The sequence below is a fragment of the Macaca nemestrina genome, unplaced genomic scaffold, assembly GCF_043159975.1.
Source record: "Macaca nemestrina isolate mMacNem1 unplaced genomic scaffold, mMacNem.hap1 Scaffold_50, whole genome shotgun sequence".
Classification (NCBI taxonomy): domain Eukaryota; kingdom Metazoa; phylum Chordata; class Mammalia; order Primates; family Cercopithecidae; genus Macaca; species Macaca nemestrina.
The window spans coordinates 275,560-298,176 of NW_027257686.1; the positions used below are offsets into that span (position 1 = coordinate 275,560).

The 22,617-nt window shown below is 43.9% G+C and overlaps 2 long non-coding RNA genes across 2 annotated transcripts in view; one reads left to right on the forward strand and one right to left on the reverse strand.

The window, feature by feature from the left end:
• The window catches only part of LOC139361443 (uncharacterized), a 286,740-nt gene that overhangs the window by 58,675 nt on the left and 205,448 nt on the right, over positions 1 to 22,617 (reverse strand). The gene's annotated exons all lie outside the window — the stretch shown is intronic.
• Positions 1,828 to 7,055, forward strand: LOC139361446 (uncharacterized). The gene is made up of 3 exons (XR_011619006.1): positions 1,828 to 1,890; positions 3,070 to 3,223; positions 6,854 to 7,055. It is a non-coding gene; the product is annotated as an uncharacterized lncRNA (long non-coding RNA).

A 22,617-nucleotide genomic window follows, 5' to 3' on the forward strand; every position in this document is an offset into this window, starting at 1 on the left:
TTGGCCTCCTCCCCCATGCCACCCTTTTTCTTCCTCCATCTACCCCAAAACTTTTTCCCTACCATTTTTTCCCCACCGTCATTTCGCACACCCTTCTCTACTCTCCCGTTCACCACCCTTTTCCCCATCCATCTACCCAAACTCTTTCTTGACTGTTTTTTCCCACCGTCTTTTCCCCTTCTCCCTGGCCACCTTCTTTTTCCCCGTCCCACTCTCTTCACCCTCTTTTGCTCCTTCATCTAAGCAAAAACATTTCCCCTATCTTTTCCCAAAGCCTTCTCCCCACTCCTGCTGCTTACCACCCTCTTTTCCCCTTTCATCTACCCAAAAACTGTTTTCCTCATCGTATTTCCCCCCGTTCCTCCTTGCCACCCTCTTTCCCTTCTCCAACTACCTAAAAACATTTCCCCACCGTCTTTTCGCAAAGCCTACTCCTCACTCCTGTTCACCTCCTTCTTTTTCCCCTCCATCTATCCCCCCAAATTTTCCCCACTGTCTTTTCACAAAGTCTTCCCCCTTCCCACTCATACTCTTCTTTGCCCTATCCGGCTTGCCACTCTCTTTTTTGCCCTCTATCTACCCCAAACTATTTTCCCCAATCCTCTTTCCCCGCTCCCTCTAGCCACCCTCTTTTCTGCTCCTCGTCACCCTCTTTCCCCCCTCCATCTACGCAAACTCTTTTTACCCACCATCTTTTCTTTCTTCACCGTCTGTCTTTTCTGCCCACTGTCTTTTCGCAAAATCTTGTTTTCCTCCCGCTGGCTACCCTCTTTTTCCTTCCCCCACTTGTTACTCTCTTTTCCCCCTCTATCTACCCGAAAACTTTTCTCCCCACTGTCTTTTCACGAAACCTTCTCTCCCTACTGCTCGCCCCCGTTTCCCCCCCCACTCTCTTTCCTCCTCCCTCTTGCCATCCTTTTTTCCCTCTCCATCTACCCATAAACTTTTACCCACCGCCTTTCTGCAAAACCTTCCCTCCCTCCCGCTTGCCCACCCTGTTTTTCCCCTCCATCTACCCAAAAACTTTTTTTCCCACCATCTTTTTCCCCACGGTCTTTTTGCAACACTTTCTCCTGCTCGCTATCCTCTTTTCCCTTTCGCACTAACCACCCTCTTGACCCCCCTCCATCTATCCCAAAGCTATTTTCCTCCTCCTATTGCTCCAGATGCGCTGCTGTCTCAGTTGCCACCACCACCAACAGCAGCGAGTCGAGCTGCTATGCTCCAGCCTCCAGCAAACGACCGGTAATTACCCACTCCCGATACTCTAAGCCAGGCACTAAGCAGCTCTACGGGAAAGTATGGGAACCTGGAAGGCCCTCACTTCCCTTCAGCATCGTGCATATACTGAGCTTATATACATGAGGATTCCTGGATGGCGTGTTCTGATTGGACATGAAAAAACCTCCAGGGTTACTCGGATTGGACTTTATTATCATGTTCTTATTGGGTGAGAGCAAGTCTTAAGACAACCAGTCACAGCATGTAAATAAAGTCCAATCAGAGTAGGCCTGGAGGCTTTTCTCCCATCCAATCAGACCATGTAGTCCAGGAACTGCGTGTGGTGTAACATCAGTATATAAAGCATGCTGAGGCAGCGTTAGGCCATTTCAGGTTGTTCGGTGTTGGCGGCGAGTCCCTGGCTTAGGGAACTAGGAGGAGGGGCCAACGCTTCTGCCAACTGGAGCTGGGGCTGTGGTTGGTGGCGGCGACAGAGCGGTTGGAGGGCAGCCAGCGGCAGGAGCTTTTCCTGCCGGGCGGGAAGACGAGTAGAAAGGAGAGGCACTGACATGCTGGAGGCTGCGCTGCCACCGCGGCTCGCCTCGCTGCGGTTGGTGGTGACTTCGGACCTTGCAGCTCGGCCAGAGTGGTAGAAATGTCATGGGGTAGGTGAGTTATCCGGTGCCGCACTGTCCACCTCTGGGGGCAGGGGTTGGATGCCCTATTGGGGCTCATTGCCGGAGGCTGCATTGCCTGTGGCAGGGGACTGGTTGGGGGCACTCTCTGGGGTTGCATTGCTGGTGGTGGGGTGGGTTGGCTGGCTGTCAGGGGCCACATTGCCCACGGTGTGGCGGAGGTGCTCGGGGGAGGTGAGTTGTGTACACTAACGTGTACTGCCAGTGGCTGGGGACAGGTTGGGGCGCTATTTTTTGCTGTACCGCCCGCGACAGGGGGCGGGTTGGGTGGTTATCTGGAGGTGCAATGTTGGCAGTGGGGGGTGGTTTAGGGGCATTGTCAGGTGCTGCTCTGTCCTTACTTGCGGTGAGCTATCAGGAGCTGCACTGCCCATGGCGGAGTGGGGTGGTATTGGGGCACTATCTATGCAGCAACACCCATGGCTGGGTCAGATTGTGGGCACTATCGGGTGTTTTGGGGGTATATCGGGGTTACATTGCCTGCAGTTGGCACGGGATGTGTTGGGTGTGTTTTATCTGGGGGCTTCACTGCCAGCAGCAGGGGGCAGATTAGGGATGCTATCAGAAGTTACACTGCCAGCGGTGTTCGTGGGCTGTGGAGGTGGCAGTGACAGTGTCAGCAGTGGCCTCATTTTTCTTTGCGGTGACCATTCTCCTCTTGCTGGACTCTGAACTCTAGAAGGTGATCTCCTCCTGTTCCTGCAGTCTTGAGCAGGGTAGGGCTTCCACACCTGTCATGGTTCCCTAGGCCATGCCCCCAGGCTCTGTGTTGCAGAGACCACCGGGTAGGGATTAGTAGGTATCATGGGGAACTGTGGGGGCGGGGCACTGTATGTGGAGGTGTCAGGAACGGGAACCAGCACTTGGGTGGGGAGGGCTCGTTGGGTCTGAGTTTCTCCCACTCCTGCTTCGCAAGGAGCGCAGGCTGGTGGGTCCAGCAATTTCTGTCCAGCTGCACTTGGCCAGGGGCCGGTTTCAGCAAAGGCACTCACACCCACCCCAGGCCCCAGTTCCTGGCCAGCTTTTGCCAGAAGGATAGGCTGGACTTTGGAGGATGGGTGTGAGTGCCTTCACTGAAACTGGTCCCTGCCACCCAGTTGCCAGCATGACAAGGTGAGGCTCTAACACTACCATTCCCTGTGTCCCATTCTAGGCTTTTCTGGCTTTGCCTGCCCAGCTGCTGCAAGCCAGGCGGGAGGAGGAGGAGAAGTCACCTGTGTTACGCTGGAGCCTTTCCTATAGCGTGGCTCTGCAGATCACCTCATGCGCGGTTGGTGGCAGCGACAGACTGCAACTCGACTGGAGTGGTAGGAGGATGCCCGCGGGGGCAAAGTGTTAGGAACCTTGTAGGGTGGGCTGCTGCATTGAGGGTGACAGTGGTTGTATTGGCATCGGTGCTAGTGGTGGTAGCAGCAGCAAGTCTGGGAGCCGGGAAGGGGGAGTAGGAGTGCTGCAGGGCCCAGCCCGACCTGGGGTGAGGAGGAACCTGCGGGTGATGTACCGGTGGCCTTGGTGGCAGTGGTGGAGGTGCACCTAGGGAAAGGAGGAGTCCTCCCCCTTCTCCTGCAATCTCTGGAGAGTGCCCTCCTCCTGCTGGTGACTGAGCTAGGCAAGTGGCAGCATTATCTCATTCTTAACAAAATTTAGGGGGTGACTATTTGTGTATCTTTTTTGCTTCTTTTTTGTTGTGATAGTCTTGGACATTTTCCTGAATTGCAGAGGGGATAAAAGGTTTTATAATAGGCCTTCTGATTCCCACACCTGTTCTTTTTTCTTCTAGCCTGTGTTTTCTTCTTTTCATCTTGTTCCTCTTCATTTTCTTTTGCTGCTGCTTCTATTTCATGTTTCTATTCTTGTTTCTTCTTATCTGTTTTCTTTATGCCCAGCAATGGCCATAACAAACGACAAACCAAAACTGAGTTAAAAAGAAACTAGTTGTCACTGTGTTGTATTTTTGAAATAAATGGTCCCTTACTGTGTTCTAGAGATTAGGAAAAAAAACTGTGTTGTATAATTAGTTACTTGAATATCTATGCTTTCATGATTGTGTTAACCTACTTATGTCTAGTGTTCCATCATTGGAATGGTAAGCATGAGGGAGTTACTTATATCCTACTGCTCAAGGTCATCGACAAAGTCTGATTTTTCACTCATGCAAAAATTCAAAAAATTGCAACCTCTGGCATAAATGGGCTAATGTGTTGTAAGTAGGTATTCAAGGTATCAAAAAACGAAGCATCACATAAAATATTGGTAGCAAAGAGCCATTTCATCTCTCTCACATAGTTGTCTGGAGCTTTGCAAGAGTCACAGGACTAGTAAGTGCTAATTTATGAGATTATTACGTGAACTGTATTCACTTTATTTTATTTCTCTGCCACCATTTTCTTTTCTTTTTTTTTCCTTTTCTTTTCCTTTCTTTTCTTTCCTTTTCCTTTTTCCTTTCCTTTCATTTCCTTTCCTTTCTTTTCTTTCCTTTTCTTCTTTTTTTTTTTGATGGAGTTTCACTCTTGTCGCCCAGGCTGGAGTGCAATGGGGTGATCTTGGCTCACTGCAATCTCCGCCTCCTGAGTTGAAGAGATTCTCCTGCCTCAGCCTACCGAGTAGCTGGGATTATAGGCATGCGCTACCGTGCCTGGCTAATTTTGTATTTTTAGTAGAGAACAGGTTTCTCCATGTTGGCCAGGTGGGTCTTGAACTCCCGACCTCAGGTGATCCACCTGCCTTAGTCTCCCAAAGTGCTGGGATTACAGGTGTGAGGCACCACGCCCAGCTCTCTGCCACCATTTTCAAGAGTATTGTCAGCCGCATGGGCAAACCTGATTCATCCCCACCTCTTTGCAAGAGAAAAAGGAATGTGGGGGAATCGTGTAGTATTTGTTGTTGTTGTTGTTTTTGAGACAAAGTCTCACTCTTGTCCCCCAGGCTGGAGTATGATGGCGCAATCTCGGCTCACTGCAACCCCTGTCTCCTGGGTTCAAGCAGTATCCTGCCTTGGTCCCCCGAGTAGCTGGGATTACAGGAACCTGCCATCATGCCTGGTTAATTTTTGTATTTTCAGTAGAGACAGGGTTTCACTATGTTGGCCAGGCTGGTCTAGAACACCTGACCTCAGGTGATCCACCCACCTCGGCCTTCCAAAGTGCTGAGATTACAGCTGTGAGCCACCATGCCCGGCCATGTATAATGTTTTAAGGCAAAGATTCACAACCCAAAACAAGACTTTATTAACTTTTGCCTCTAAGTAGTTGCAGTGTTGAGCCCTCTTTTATTCCTAGTATTACTACTTTTGGTGTGAACTTTATATATTTATTTATTTTTTTACTGATTCTTTTAGAAGCATTTTTTCATATATTTGTTGGCCATTTTTTATATCTTCTTTGAGAATTGTCCTTAGACCATTATTTGAATGCTTTGTTTTTTTCTTTTTTTTTCCCCCGCCTGATAATTTGTCTGAGTTGTGCATTCTGGATATTAGTCCGTTGTCAGATGTATAGATTGTGAAGATTTTCTCCATTCCGTGGGTTGTCTGTTTACTCTGCTAATTGTTTCTTCTGCTGTGCAGAAACTTTTTGGTTTAATTCTCACCTGTTTATCTTCATTTTGTTGTTGTCGCACTTGCTTTTGGGTTCTTGGTCATGAAGTCTTTGCCTAAGCCAATGCCTAGAAGGGTTTTTCCAGTGTTATCTTCTGGAATTTTTATGGTTTCAGGTCTCAGGTTTAAGTTGATTTTTGTATAAGGTAAGAGATAAGGATCCAGTTTCATTTTTTGGCAGTGGCTTGCCTATTCTCCCAGCATATGTTGAATAGGGTGTCCTTTCCCCACTTTGTTTTTGTGTACTTTGTCAAAGACCAGTTGGCTGTAAGTATTTGAATTTATTTCTGGGTTCTCTATTCTGTTCCATTGGTTTACATGCCTATTTTTATACCAGTACCATGCTGTTCCGCTGACTATGGCCTTGTAGTATAGATTTTGAAGTTAGGTAATGTAATGCCTCCAGATTGGTTCTTTCTGTTTAGTCTTGCTTTGGCTATGCGGGCTCTTTATTGGGTCCATATGAATTTTTGAATTATCCTTTCTAGTTCTGTGAAGAATGATGGTGATATTTTGACGGGAATTGCTTTGAATTTGTAAATTGCTTTTGGCATTATGGTCATTTTTACAATATTGATTTTACCCATCCATGAGCATGAGCATGAGCATGAGGTGTGTTTCCATTTGTTTGTGTCATCTGTGATTTCTTTCAGCAGTGTTTTTTAGTTTTCCTTGTACAGCTTTTTTACCTTCTGGTTAGTTATATTCCTGAGTATTATATTTCTTTATTTGCAGCTATTGTAAAAAGGGTTGAATTCTTGATCTGATTCTCAGTTTGCATGTTGTTGGTGTACGTGTTGTTGGTGTATAGCAGAGCCACTTATTGGGGTACATTAATTTTGTATCCTGAAAATTTGCTGAAATTATCATTTTAGGAGCTTTTTGGAGGAGTGTTTAGGGTTTTCCAGGTATACGATCATATCATCAGCAAACAGCAACAGTTTGACTTCCTCTTTACCAATCTGGATGCCCTTTATTTCCCTTTATTTCTTTTACTTGTTTGATTGCTCTGGTTAAGACTGTCAGTGCTGTGTTGAATAGAAATGGTGAGAGTGGGCATCCTTGTCTTGTTCCAGTTCTCAGAGGAAATGCTTTCAATTTTTCCGTTTAGTATTAATGTTGGCTGTGGGTTTGCCATAGATGGCTTTTATTACCATAAGGCATGCCCCTTCTATGCATATTTTGCTGAGGGCTTTTATCATAAAGGGAGGCTGGATTTTGTCAGATGCCTTTTGTGTGTCTACCAAGATGACCATGTGATTTTGCTTTTAATTCTGTTTATGTGGTGTATTACATTTATTGACTTGTCTATGTTAAACCAGAAGAGCTCGTGTGTTCTCAGGAGCTACCACGTGCCATGGCCCCTTTGGGACAACTTCGAGGCTGCATCCTGGGGAAGAAGAAGGCCTCCTATCCCTGGTGCTGACTGCTGAGGACAACTTCGATGTGATTTCTCCACAGCCCAGCTTCTTTGGGGCATTTTTCCTTCATGGTGAGTACAGAAGATTTCATTTTCTGGAATGTTCTGTGTATTCCTGCTAGGTTCCCACTCTTTTTCTTTTTTCTCTCTTGCCATCTTAGTATTGATTTTACAGTAGTACTCATTCCTTAAGGGCTTTTGAGGTTGGAAAGTGTAGGAGACTTTAGGGCTGTTTCTGAGAGAAACTCCCCATGTAGTTGGAGAGAGAGGAAGGCTCTGGCTGTGGGAGGAAGGGGAAGCCCGGCCTGGGTCAGGCTCCAGTTTGGCTGTCTTGCATCCAAGCCTTAGATGGAAGGAAAGGATCCAACTTAACCTGCAGAGTTTGGTGATTTTTTAATTGTTTTTTTGTTTTGTTTTGTTTTGGAGATGGGGTCTGGCCCTGTTGCGCAGGCTACAGTGCAGTGCAGATCTCAGCTCACTGCAAACCCCATTTTCTGGGCTCAAGGGATTCTCCAGCTACAGCCTCCACAGTAGCTGAGCCTGTGCCACCATGTCCAGCTATTTTTAAAAAAATATTTTTGGTAGAGACGGAGTTTTGCCATGTTGCCCAGGCTCATCTCGAACTCCTGAGCTCAAAGCAATCTTCCTGCCTCAGCTTCCCAAAGTGCTGGGATTATAGGTGTGAACCAGTGTGCTTGGTCTGCTGAATGTTTAAATCTCTGTCCCTGCTGTCAGGACATAGGGGTCACTTTTCTCCACTCCATGCAAGCGCCTGCCTAATTCTCTCCCTCTACTCATGGCCACCTGACCTGGGGAAGAGAGCTTGCGTGTGTGGTTTAATGTTCTCTTTGCAGAAATGTCTGTTCAGGGCCTCTGCTCAGTTTTGGGTGGATCATTTGTTTTTTCTTGCTACCTAGTACTGTTAATATATGTCATATTCTCCATAACAATCCCTTAACCAAGGTTTTGATTCATCAAAACCTTGTCCCAGCCTTTCTCTTTGGGTTCATTGTTTCTTTTCTTTTGCAAAAATTTTTCACTTTGATTTAGCCATGCATTTTTTTTATCGCCACGCATGATTGACTCATGCCTATAATCCAAGCAGTTTGGGAGGCCGAGATGGACAGCTCGTTTGAGCCAAAGAATTTGAGACCAGCCTAGGCAACATGGCAAAACTTTATCTCTATTAAAAAAATTCAAAAAATTAGTCAGGCGTAGTGGTGTGTGCCCTGTAGTTCCAGCTATTCAGGAGGAAGAGGTGGGAGGATCACTTGTGCTGGGGAGGTCAAGACTGCAGTGAGTCATGATCATGCCACTGCACTCCAGCCTGAATGACAGAGTCCCTGTAGTTATCACTTCTATGATTCCCTCAAAATTTTTAACAATCTTTTTGAGACAGAGTCTCATTCTCTTACCCAGGCTGGAGCACAGTGGCATATCAGGGATTGTGAGTCATCCAACTTAGTTTCTATTTGTCAGGATTCCTTAGACATTCAGGGCCGTTTGTGTTTCCATGTGAACATTAGCATTGTGTATTCACGTTACATTTCTGTGCATAGTAAAGTATATAATTAAGAGAGTATGCTGGGGCTGTTTTTCCTCTGGGACATTTTGATGCATGTATAGTTTTAGTAATGATCAAATCGGGGTACTTGGCATATCTGTTACCTCATACAGGTATTATTGTTCTTTTGTGAGAACATTGAAATTGCTCCCTTCCAGGTTTTTTGAAAAATACAGTATTTTGTTAACCAGAAACACCACGCTGTGGTATAGAGCACAAACAAGAATGTATTTATCCCAACTAACGGCAACTTTGTTTCCATAACCAATCCTTCCATCCTCTCCTTCCCCTCTGCTTGGAAAACCACTACTGTACTTTCTACTTAGTGAAGGCAAAGTTTTTTGGATTTGATATAAGTGAGATGAATCTGTCTTTATCTTTCTATGCCTAGCTTATTTTATGTAACATATTTTCCAGGTTCATTCACTCCAAATGAAAATTACGTTACTTTGTTACGGATGAAGAGTATTGCGTTGTGCAGATATACTGCAGTTTCTTCATCCCTTCATCTGTGGGTGGACAGGTAGGTTGATTCCATATCTTCTGTATTGTGAATAGTGCTCCATGAAACATGGGAAGTCAGATAACTCCTTAAGGTACTGGTTTCCTTTGCTTTAAATGCATATACACAGTGTAAGGAACATCCCAACATTTTTTCACAGTATATACACTAATTTACATTGGCATGAATAGTGTATAAGAGTTTCCCTTTCTGTAAGCCTACACTTGCTTTTACCTTCCAAAGTTTTTATTGCTTTTTTCTGGTAATGTTCATTCTCAGTGGAGTTTAATGGTATCTGATATCAGTGTGATTCTGACTTACATGTTTGGAGTGACTAGTTATGTGGAGAATCTTTAGTTTCACCTGTGAATCAGTTTCATGTCCTGTGCAGAAGAGGTTGTGCAGGTCCTTTGCATATTTTTAGCTTGTGTATTTTTTTAAACTTTTCCCCACTTAGTAGCTATAGTGCTTGAATATGTTCAATAACAACCCCTTCCAAAATTATGATTTTCCTTAATTTCACCCCAATCATCCTTTCCGCCAAGGTAAGATGCTTTCTCTTTGGGTTCGTTGTTTTCTCCCCCATGCAGAAGCTCTAAAGTGTTTGTCTCACAGGTTTGTATTTGCTTTTGTCAGCAGGAATTTCTGTGTCCCATCAGAGAGAAAAAAAAAGGGATCACAAAGTCATTGTGTTGTCCATACATACTTTCCCCATGAGACCATGTGGAATCTGATTTTCTGTTCTTGCCTTAGTTTGCTTAGCATAGTTGCCTGCAGCTCCATCCTTGTTGCTGCCAAGGGCATGAATTTTTTTTTTTTTTTTTGACTGCGTAAGATGTTGTGGCATTTATGTACAACACTTTTTTTTTTTTTTTTTTGAGACGGAGTCTTGCTCTGCCGCCCAGGCTGGGGTGCAGTGGCCGGATCTCAGCTCACTGCAAGCTCCGCCTCCCAGGTTTACGCCATTCTCCTGCCTCAGCCTCCCGAGTAGCTGGGACTACAGGCGCCCGCCACCTCACCCGGCTACTTTTTTGTATTTTTTAGTAGAGACGGGGTTTCACCGTGTTAGCCAGGATGGTCTCGATCTCCTGACCTCGTGATCCGCCCATCTCGGCCTCCCAAAGTGCTGGGATTACAGGCTTGAGCCACCGCGCCCGGCCTGTACAACACTTTTAAAACATTGAATCAACTTAAGGGGAACATAGGTCGATTTTATTTTATATTTCCATGTGAATAGCACTTCCAGGAACATACCCATGCCTGTGTCATTTTGAAAGAAGGATTTATGATTTATTTTTCTGTGTGTAGATACCCAGTTATGCAATTGCTCATTTGGATGGCGGTTCTGAGTTCTTTGAGGAGTTGCCAAACAACTTCTCATAGTGTGAGAACTAGTTTTTATTCCTACCAGGAGTGTAGCAGTGTTTGCTTTCCTCCTCTGCCTTGCCAGCATGTTAATGCTTGGACTTAGGACAAATGGTCATCCTGATCGACATGAGATGGTATCTCAGTGTGTGTGTGAGTTGCATTTCTCTCATGATGAGTGATGTTGAGGTTTTTTTCTTGTTAGTCGCTTGTACATCTTCTTTTGACAACTGTGTGTTCATGTTCTCTACTCATTGTTTGAATGGTTTGTTTTTCTATCTCTTGTTTTTTTTAAGGTCATGTTAAAGTTTGGCTTATTAGATCTTGGTCAGAAGCATTATTTGGGAGAAATATTTGGGAATATTTTCTCCCATCCTGTAGACTGTGTATTTACCATGCTTGTGATTTATTTTGCTATCTGGCAGTGTTTCAGTTTCTCATGCCCAACTGTCCATTGTGGCTTTTCTTGCTGTTACTTCTTATCTAAATGCTTTTCAAAGCCCGTATTAAGAAAGGTATGTCTTAGGGTTTCTTGTAGGACTTTTATAGTTGGAGGTCTTCTACTGAAATCTTTCATTCACTTTGGATTACTTTTTGCATCTGATGAGAGTTAAGTCTCCAGTGTTGTTCATCTGCATGTGGCTAGCCACCTACCCCAGTGCCCTTCATTGCATAGTGAGCCTTTTGTCCATCTGACCTTTGGTGTTTCAAAGGTCAAATGGTTGTAGGTATGTCAGGTTACTTCAGGGTTCCCTATTCTGTGTAGGCGGAAGTGGGTCTGTAGCTCTTCCATGAAATTTGAAATTGGAGAGTGCGTTCCATCCAATGTAGTTTGGATCTCCCAGCCTGGCTTTGGAGTTTAAGGGCCTCTTGTGGTCCCATGGTAATTTTAGCATTGTTTCTCTACATTGCTTTCAAAAATCAAAATTAGCCCTGTCCTTAAGATGTACAACTAGATGGTAGAGTGGGACATTTGGGTCCTTGTATACATCACATAGTGATGAAATCAGGATATTTAGCATTGTTTTTTGCCTTGTAGAGTTTTCATATCTTTGAGGAGAGTGAGAACCTTCCTTTCTGGTTGTCTTGAAAACTACCCTTTGGTAAAGTTTTCCCTAGTTATCCTGCTGAGGAATAGAACGGCAAGTTTCATTCCTCTTATGCAATGTGTCTTTGTACCTGTTTCCTATGCCCACCCATGCCCAGCCTTCAGTTCTAACCCTGGCAAGCACTATGGTGCTTCGTAGGTTTGTGTGAGATAGTTTCCTAGATTCCTCATGATTGAGGTGATGCGAGGTTTGTCTTTCTCTGCCTAGTGTGTTTTATTTACCATAATGTCCTCCAGGTTACATCATGTTGCCACAGATGACCTGATATCAGTACCCATGTCTGGCTGAAGAGTATCTGGTTGTGACTGGATACTGCAGTTTCTGGATCTCATCCTCTGCGGGTGGACAAGTAGGTTGATTCCTTATCTTGGCTATTGTGACTGGTGCCATAGTCAGCATGGGAAGGCAGATATGTCTTTCCTGTACTGATTTCATATGTTTCCAATAGTAGCACAGCTCAATGAAATGGTAGGTGTGTTTTTAGTTTTCAGAGGAACATCCAAGTGGCCTCTGTAGCATACATACTAATTTACCTTGTCAACAGTTGTGGATAAGATAGCTCTCCTCTCTGGAAATTTACAGCAGCATTTGTGGTTTCCCTTCTTTTAAGATATGTGAAGGTCTTTGTAATACTCATTTCACCAAGAGGGACGCGGTATCTGAGTCTTGTTCTGATTTTCATTTTTGCCGTGATTAGTGATGTTAACCAGGTGTTAACAAGCATACTTGTTTTCAGTTTTATGTGTTCTTTGCAGAAAAGCCTCTGGTTTATAAGTTTGGGTTTGGTAATTAATTTCTTTTTTCTGGTGTTTTTTGCTAGTTAGTAACGTTAGTTACTTATACCTTTTCCAAAAAATGCCTCATCACTTGTGTTTCTCTCCAGACACTTCTTATCATCCTTTGTATGTTTCTTTTCATTCATTGTTTTCATTCTTTCTTGCCCATAAGCCGTGTAGTCAGATGCAGTTTCAGGTGTGTGTAGTGTTCTGGTTTTCCGTTAACGTTGGTAACAGATGAAGTAAAAGAAATTCATTAGCATATCAATCTGTTGTCAGTGAGTTTGGGTTGTTGGTTGGTTGTATTTTTTTCTGTCCTCTTTATTTTTTTGTTTTCCTCTTGGCAAACCATGAGCATAGATCCAAGTTGGCCCTGGTATCTGCACACTGTATGTTTTCTTCTTAGAGAGTGACTTTTTCAAGTTCTGGGTATAGGTCTTTCATTCATGTTGAATGAATTATTGTGAATTTCACACAATAAAGACTGTATGTTGTTATTTTCCTAGGGATATCCTGTTCCCCAAACGCTGTATTGGACAGACTGTCACTTCCCAGGGTGACTTTTGTGGTTCTTTTCAAACATGTGCTTACTCTTTGTTGTGAAAGGAAAATATCTTGGTCCTCCAAAATCACTAAGGAAAACTCAGGCTGGAAATTGCTTAGGGCCAACCCACCTCCCATTCTATTCAAAGTCACCCCTCTGGTCACTGAGATAGTTGCATATCTGATTGCCTCCTTTGGAGAAGCTAACCAGAAACTCAAAATAATGTAATTATTTGTGTATCACTTTTCCATGACCTTGGAGCTCCTTCCCTGCTTCCGGTCTTGCTGCCTTTGCTTAAAGTTGTTCAGCTTTTCCAGACTGAACCTGTGTACTTCTTAATGTATATTGATTGAAGTCTCATGTCTCCCTAAAATGTTTAAACCTGGCTGTGCCCTGACCACCTTGGTGTACACATGTCAGGAGTTTCTGGGGCTTTGTAATGAGTGTGTCCTCAACCTTGGCCATAAACTGTCTAAATTAACTGAAACCTGTTTCATATTTTCTGAGTTCTCCTTTTGGTAACCACGGGGGGATTCTGAGTGGAGATGCCCTGAGCTTTGACAAATTTCCTATCATTGCTTGGTACCAGCGTGAGCTAACTTTATGGCTCAAACCAATAGAACAATTTGCTGAAGTCTGAGAGCACCCCCTCCAGAGAATCCCTGATCTCCAAAAATTTGGCCAAGATCTAAAGTTTATTTTGCTGTACAACTCCTCGGTTTTTGGAGTTTTACTTGCGTCCAATGAGAAGACAAGTTTTCGTACCTCCGTGATGATGGAAGGCAGGTGACTCCTTTACGGAGTTTGAGCTCACTTCTTCCAACAGGCAAATTCGTTTTTGTTTGTTTCTTTGTTTGTTTTTTCCCTGCTTCTGGGATAGTAGAGAGCAGTCTACAGCCTGAGACCCATGACAAGGTAAGAAACTGGTTTTGGATTCTGTCTTGCAAATTGCGTTTGAAGAATAAAGTTAACATTTAACATCCAGCTGGTGTTAATTTCTGCTTACACTTAGAATCCTCAGAAATCATATAATTTGTGTGATCGTTGTTAGTTTAGCAGAATTTTGTCCTAGCTGAAATATGGTAATAAGATGAAGTGTTTCATTTAAAGGAGAACAACTGTGTAAAAGTCAGCTTAATTTAAAGGGTAAATTCCAAGATGTATGTGTGTGTGCTGCGTGTGCATGTGTGCATGTTTTTGTATGAAAGGCCTTCATGGTTTTGGTTTTTGTGTTTGTTTTACTCTCCTAAGACCTTGTCTTTTTTTTTTTTTTTTTTTTTTTTTTGTCAGTTGACTGAATTCTGTTTTCACTTTTTTTTTTTTCTCTAAAATAGTTATTGCGAGAGAGGCTAATCTTGGGTTTTTAAGAAAGAGTGTAATTTAATTTTATGTTTAATTTGGCTCAAAGAAAAATATTAGTGTCTCCCTCTAGCACCATCAGACTTCTTCTTTCTGTACTTTATGATGTAAATTTTGCTATTTGATTTTCAACTGAATTGTTTCCTTTAATATTCAAATTTAAGGTTATTTAGCTGATAACTGTCTAGGGTTGTGAAATAGGTTATCAAGAATCTGAGAGTCTAAGATAAGGAAAAAAAGGGGAGGTCTTTAACTCTATAAAATGTACTGTAACAGCTCAATGGGTTCACCTTGCCTGCTGCCTACACAGAACCAAGTTATCAAGATAGAGGAATCGCAGTGGAGAAAGTAATTCATGCACAGCTGGCTGTGTGGCAGACCAAAGTTTGTTACTCAAATCAGTCTGTCCAAGCATTCGGGGATTAGAGGGTTTTTGTTTTGTTTCTGTTGGTTTGTTTTTTGAGACGGAGTCTCACTCTGTCGACCAGGCTGGAGTACAGTGGTGAAATCTCTGCTCATGGCAACCTCCGCCTCCTGGGTTCAAGCGATTCTCCTGCCTCAGCCTCCCGAGTAGCTGGAATTACATGCATGTGTCACCATGACCAGCTAATTTTTTGTACTTTTACCAGAGAAGGGGGTTTCACCGTATTAGCCAGGATGGTCTTGATCTCCTGACCTCATGATCCTCCTGCCTCAGCCTCCCAAAGTGCTGGGGTTATAGGCATGAGCCATTGTGCCTGGCCAATGGCCTGCCTTTTATACTTGACTCTTTGGACTTCATTGATTTTATTTTAGCTTGTATTCTAGGATACGGTGAACTTTATATTTTCAAAAATAATTTGCCAAGATCTTTTTCTGGGCTTCACGCTCTGTTCTCAGAACTCAGGACTGGTGGCTGTGGAAGAGAACACCCATCTAGGGCCCAAGACCCTGCTGGCCTGGCAGGGTTAGTCTGATACTTTGGGCACTAGCAGTAACAGCTCACCCTGTCTAACAAGTGTTCTCTCTGGGCCAGGCCCACCCATCTCTTTGCCTGGCTTTATTTGCACATGTAAGTGCCCTAAGGGCAAGGGCAGTACTATCCCCAATGAATGAATAAGGAGACTAATCTGTGTCTGGGCAGGCCCTTAACTTCTCATACCTCAATTTCCCTATTCCGGTAAATAAGGCTAAAAATAAGAATTCCCATTATTGCAGCATTGTTGGAAAATAATGGTATTAGACTAGTTCTTGGCATGCTGCCTGTCTCAGAGTGACTGCTCAGCCAGAGTTAGTGATGATGGAGTTTGTAATGGTGGTGATGGTGATGATGGTGATAGTGATGATGTCGGTGAGGATTATGATGGTGTTTGATGTGATAATGATGGCGATGGGGGTGACGATAATGATGGTGTGGCGATGTTGGTGATGGTGCTGGTGGTGATGATAGTGGTTGAGATGATAATGCTGGCGTGGTGATGTTGCTGATGGTATTGGTGGTGATGGTGATGATAATGACAATGGTGGTGTTGATGACAATGGCTGAGATGGTGATAATGGTGGTGTGGTGAAGTTGGTGGTGGTGATAGTAGTTGAGATGATGGTGTGGTGATGTTGGTGTTGGTGGTGATGGTGGTGGTGGTGGTGATAGTGGTTGAGATGATAATGAAGGTGTGGTAATGTTGGTGTTGGTGGTGGTGATGGTGGTTGAGATGATGATAATGATGGTGTGGTGATGCTGGTGTCAGTAGTGATGGTGATGATGGTGGTGATGTTGTTGGTGGTGGTGTTTGTGATGGTGGTGATGATAGTGATTGAGATGATGGTGTGGTGATGTTGGTGTCGGTGGTGATGGTGGTGGTGATGTTGGTGTTGGTGGTGCTGGTGGTGATGATAGTGATTGAGGTGATGATGGTGTGGTGATGTTGGTGTCAGTGGTGATGGTGATTGTGGCGGTGGTGATGTTAGTGGTTGAGATGATGTTGGTGTCAATGATGATGGTGATGGTGGTGGTGATGATAGTGGCTGAGATGATAATGATGGTGTGATGTTGGTGTCGGTGGTGATGGTGATAATGGTGGTGATGATAGTGGTTGAGATGATAATGGTGTGGTGATGTTGGTGGTGATGATAGTGGTTCAGATGATGATGGTGGTGTAGCAACATTGGTGATGGTGCAAACTCTGCCTCCTCAGTTCAAGCCGTCCTGCCTCACCTTACCTGGTGATGGTGATGATGATGGTGGTGGTGCAGGTGATGATGATAATGATGATGGTGTGATGTTAGTGATGGTGATGGTGGTGATGGTGGTTGAGGTGGTCGTGACAATGGTGTGGCAATGTTGGTGATGGTGGTGATGGCCATGGTGATGTTGTCACTCTCAAAGGCCCAGGTTCTTTTTTTCTCTTTTATTGAGTTAAATTTACATCGCATAATATTAATCTTTGAAAGTTAACAATTCAGTGGTACTTAGTAAATTCACAATGCTATGTGACCATTGCCTCTATCTAGCCTCAAACTATTTTAATTTCCAAAGGAAACTCCATGCCCACCAAACAGTAACTCTTCATTCCTCTTTCCTCCCACTCTCTGGCACCGCTAGTCAGCTTTCTGTCTCCGTGGATATACCTATTATAAACATACTATAATTTCACATGAATGGAATGTGGAAGCATGTATCATGCTTCTTTCATTTAGTAAAATGCCTTCAGGATTCATCCACGTTGTAGGATGTGTCAGGATTTCATTCCTTTTTAAGGCTGAATTATATTCCATTGTATATACAGACTACATTTTGTTTATTCCTTCCTCTATCAGTGGACATTTGGGCTATTTCCACTCTTTGGTTATTGTAAATAATACTGTGAGAAACATTTGTGTACAAGGATTTGTTTGAGTACCTATTCTTTCCTTTTTTTTTTTTTTTTGAGATGGAATCTCGCTCTATTGGCGAGGCTTTAGTGCAGTGGTGCAACCTCAGCTCACTGCAACCTCTGCTTCCTGGGTTCAAGTGATTCTCGTGCCTCAGCCTCCTGAGTAGCTAGGATCACAGTTGTGTGCCACCACACCCAGCTTATTTTTGGTAGAGACAGGGTTTCATCATGTTGGCCAGGCTGGTCCCCAAACTCCTGATTTCAAGTGATCTGCCCACCTTGGCCTCCTGAAGTGCTAGGATTACAGGCATGAGCCACAATACCCAGCCTGAGTACCTATGCTTAACTCTTTTGGTTATGTATGTGTCAGTGGAATTGCTGGGTCACATTGTAATTCTATGTTTGATTTTCTGAGGAAACATCAAATTTTTCTTCACAGTGCCTGCAACATTTTACATTTCAACCATTGATGTAAGAGGGTTATGATTTCTCCACATCCTCTCCAACACTTAAAAAAAAAAAAAAATTGGCCGGGTGCAGTAGTGCACGCCTGGGAGGCCGAGGTGGGTTGATCAACTGAGGTAAGGAGTTTGAGACCAACCTGACCAACTAGGTGAAACCTGGTCTTGACTAAAAATACAAAAATTAGCCATGCATGGTGGTAGGCGCCTGTAGTCCCAGCTACTTGGGAGGCTGAGACAGGAGAACTGCTTGAACCTGGGAGGCAGAGGTTGCGGCGAGCTGAGAGTGTACCTATCACTGCACTCCAGTCTGGGTGACGGAGCAAGCCTGTCACAAAAAAAGAAAAAAAGAAAAAGAATTGTAGCCGTCATAGTTGGTGTGAAGTGATATCTTACTGTAGTTTTGATTTTAATTTCCTTAATGACTGAGAATGTTGAGCATCTTTTCATGTACTTCTTGACCATTTGCATATTTCTTTGAAGAAATGTCTGTTCAAGTCCTTTACCTGTTTACTGGTTGGATTCTTTGTCTTTTTATTGTTGAACTGTAATAGTTCTTTATATGTTACGGGTGCCATAGCCTTGTCATATTTATGATTTGCACACATTTTCTCCTGTTCTGTCACTTGCTTTCTTACTCTGTTGATAGTGTTCTTTAATGCAAAAAAGTTTTTAATTTTGATGGAATCCAAATTAGCAATTTTTTCTTTGTTGGTCATGCTTTTGGTGTCATACATATCTAGGAATCTATTGTCAAATCCAAGGTCATGAAGATTTACTCCTATATTTTCTTCTAAGAGTTTTACAATTTTAGCTCATATTTAGGCTGTCAATCCATTTCTAGTTAATTTTTGTATGTGATGTGAGGTAGGCATCCAACTTTATTCCTTTGCATGTGGATGTCCACTTGCCTTAGCACCATTTCTCCATTGCGTTGTCTAGGAACCCTTGTCAAAAATCAATTGACTGTTGATCTATGGATTTATTTCTGAGATCTTAGTTCTATTCCGTTGATCTATATTTCTGTCCTTATGCCAGTGCCACACTGTTTTATCATAGCCTTGTAGTAAGTTCTAAATCAGGAAGTGTAAGTTTTCTTAGCTTTTCCATTTCTGTAAACAAAGTTGTTAGCATTTGGTAGGGATTGCATTGAATCTGTAGATTGTTTTTGGTAGTACTGCTGTCTTAACACTATTAAGTCTTCCAATTCATCAGCAAGGGATGTATTTCCATTTGTTTGTAGCCTTTAAGACCTCTTTCAGTAGTGTACAAGTCTTGCATCTCCTAGGTTAAATTTATTCCTACATATTATTTTTTTATTTTTGATGTTATTTTAATGGTAATAGCTTTCTTGATTTTATTTTCAGATTACTCGTTTCTAGTATATAGAAATCCAACTGGTTTTTGTATGTTGTTTTTGTACTTATAACTTCTGAATTTTTTTTTTTTTAGACGGAGTCTCGCTCTGTGAGCTCAGGCTGGAGTGCAGTGGCATGATTTCAGCTCACTGCAAGCTCCGCCTCCCAGGTTCATGCCATTCTCCTGCCTCAGCCTCCTGAGTAGCTGGGACTACAGGTGCCCACCACCACGCGCAGCTAAATTTTTGTATTTTAGGGTTTCACCATGTTAGCCAGGATGGTCTCGATCCCCTGACCTCATGATCTGCCCGCCTCAGCCTTGCAAAGTTCTGGGATTACAGGTGTGAGCCACTGCACCTGGCCCTTCTGAATTTATTTATTGGCAGTGGAAAGTTTTTCTATGTATGAATTCTTAAAGTTTTCTATATATAGGGTTATGTCATATGCAAATAAAGATAATTTTATATCTTCCTTTCCAATTCGGACTCCTTTTATGTCAGGATTTATTTTTATTTTATTTATTTATTTATTTATTTTTGCCTAATTGCTCTGGCTAGAGCATCCAGTGCTGTGTTAATCAGAAGTGGCAACAATAGACATCCTATTTTGTTCCTCATCGGAAATACTTTCAGCCTTTCACCATTGTATACAATGTTTGCTGTGAATTTTTCATCGATGGCTTTCATCATATTGAAGAAGTTCCCCTGTATTCCTAGTATGTGGAGTATTTTTATCATGAGAGGATTTTGTTAAGTGCTTTTTCTGTATCAATTGAGATGGTCACGTAGAATTTTTTTATTATTGTGGTAATATGGTGTAATGTGTCTTGGGAAGGATGATGAATTGGGGAAGGATTGGGAGAGATGGGAACATAGGAATGAGGCAGAGGGCTGTGCCAGCTGGGGAGAAAGAGCCAGGTGAACCCTGCTGCTGCTTGTATTTTACCCACTTGATGAGATATGTCCTCTTGGGTGAAGGAAAGAGAAGCACAACTTCTGCTGTCCCAGCCTCCAGGACAGAGCCACTGGGACAGTAATAGAAATTCAACTGGTTTTTGTGTGTTGTTTTTGCACCTATAACTTCTGAATTTTTTTTTTTTTTTCCGAGGCAGAGTCTCGCTCTGTCAGCCCAGGCCAGAGTGCAGTGGCATCATCTCAGCTCATTGCAAGCTTTGTCTCCCAGGTTCATGCCATTCTCCTGCCTCAGCCTCCTGAGTAGCTGGGACTACAGGCACCTGCCACCACGGGCACCTTTTCTTTTCTTCTTGCAGTCAGATGTGATGCTTCAGGGGTTGCAGCACTGATTTAGTTTCATGTGCTGAACTGTCCTTGCATTCCTGTGATAAATCCCACTTGGTCATGGTGCATTGTCCTATTAATGTGCTCCTGGACTTCATTTTCTGGCATTTTGTTGAGGATTTTCACATCAATTTTCATTAGAGATACTGGTCTGTAGTTTTCTTTTCTTATAGTGTCTCTGTCTAGGTTTGGATTCAGGGTAATGCTGACCTCACAGAATGAGTTAGGAAACGTTCCCCCTCTTCTGTTTTCTGGGAAAGTTTGAGAAGGATTGGTGTTACTCTTCTTTAAATGTTTGGTAGAATTCACTAGTGGTAGTTGTGGGATTTTCTTTTTGGGGGACATTTTTTGATTACGGATTTAATCTCTTGTTATAGGTCTGTTCAAATGTTTTATTTTGAGTCAGTTTTGGCACTTTGGGTGCTTCTGAAATTTCTCCATTTCATCCAGGTTACTTAATTTATTGACCTGTAATTTTTAATAGTATCCCATTAGAATCCTTTTTATTTCCTTAAGGTCAGCAGTGTATTTATGTTCATTTTTTGTTTGTTTGCTCTGAGTGCAAACAGTCTGCTTCATGCACATATCTGTAGCTTCCATTCCAGGTAGCTTGCTACCCTGACTCCCTCCTGTAGCAACATTCTGGGGCTGCCTGGGGGGAATGTCCATTTTTAAATTTGCTGGTCAGTTTTATTTACATGCATTGCTCACTGGAGGAAGATGTTGAAGTATTTTCCAATTTGTTTGCTGCATTCTTCTTCTGGGAGTTGTCTGCTCCTGTGCCCTGCCTATTATCCACTGTGTTCTTATTTAGTCTTGGGGCCTCTTTACATGTTACAGATGGCCAATCTCATGTCACTTTTCTTTTCTTTGAGACAGAATCTCACTCTGTTGCCCAGGCTGGAGTGCAGTGGTGCAGTCTCGGCTCACTGCATCCTCTGCCTCCTAGGTTCAAATAATTGTCCCACCTCAGCCTCCCTAGTAGCAGGGATTACAGGTGTGCATCACTATTCTCCAGCCAATTTATTTTTATTTTTGTATTTTTATTAGAGACAGGGTTTCACCATGTTGGCCAGGCTTCTCTCGAACTCCTGACCTCAAGTGATCTACCCACCTTGGCCTATCAAAGTGCTGGGATTACAGACATGAGCCACCGCGCCTGGCCTCATGTCACTTTTAACTAAAAGAAAAAAAAAAAGAAGTAGAAGGTATCAAAATAAAGCATTTCCATTTTGCTGGGTTTGCTTCTGGAGAAGTTTATTGATGTCTTAGGTTGTGTCCTTTGATGCTCTTTGTCTTCATTCCTTAGCTTGCTTAAGGCCTATAGCCCTGCCATCTGCATAGGAGGTGGCTCTCTCTTGTTCTAAGTCCCCAAGCGGGTTTACAAGGCATCTGGAGGAACACCAGGAAGGGAATGAGGAAAAAGAGGTCATGGTGTCTGGAGTCCTGGGCATGTTCCAAGGCCAGGCTGCTAGGCCTGTGTCTGGGCTTCTTTTTGGCCCTCATGAGGACAAGCTGGATGGGTGGTTATGGTGCGGCCTGAAGGAGGGGGCTCCAAGCTGCCTCTGGTGTTTTCTGTCCTCTCAGGCTAACCCTAACCCTGGTGAAGTGATGGGGACAGCCTGGCTGTGAGACCCCTCTTCCTTCCCTGTCCTTTGGTGAGAGGACATTGGTGATCTTCACCAAGGCAGGCCTGCTGGATGCCTATTCATTTGGGTCCTCATGGTGGGGCATATCAGGATGCTGCATCTCAGTGCAAGCTGCAGATGCCTTTCCAGGATGACATCTCTCCAGCTCTTTCCCTCCACCTTGCTTTCCTGTTGGAACGCTGTCCCTACACAGCTGTGCTCCATCTGGCCCAGGTTCCCAGATGATGAGCAGGGGTTCTCCCTAGAGCTTGGCAGATGGAAAGTGCTTGAGCGGGTGCTGAGTGCCTAGGGAACGGTCTGTTTCATGTCGTTTCAGCTGTGTTGGGAGTGGAAGAGGAGGACGTGCCTGACATCGACATACACCACTGCCCAAACTATGAGAAAACCCATGTGAAGTCCACCTGTAAGTACTGCAGCCCAAGCAGCCACCTCTTGCTGATGAGAGCAACATGCTCCCTGCCTGCACTGCGTGGAGGGCAAGGTCTCCTGGGTATGGGCTCTGGGTTGCTGGGGGCAAAACTCTCTGAGTAGTGTCTAGGCCTGGGGACCCTGCCAGCCTAGCTTGCTGTCCCCTGTAGCCTCACTAGACCCACTGTAGCACCTCCTGATCAGCTCCTGCTGGCAGAGGCAGCTGTGCCAAGACCCAAAGGGCTTTCTCAGGCCTGGGGAGAGGCCGGGCCAGCCTGAGTGAGGGAGACACGGACTTGGGGACCTGGATAAATGGTGATGCAGGGGTTTTCCAGGGGCCCCCAGACTAGCCCTGCCCAGCCAGCCACTGCCACACGGGGGGCCTAGCCTGTGTTTTCTGGGCACGTGCATTGTTGGTGGACTTGGTCCTCTTTTCCTTTT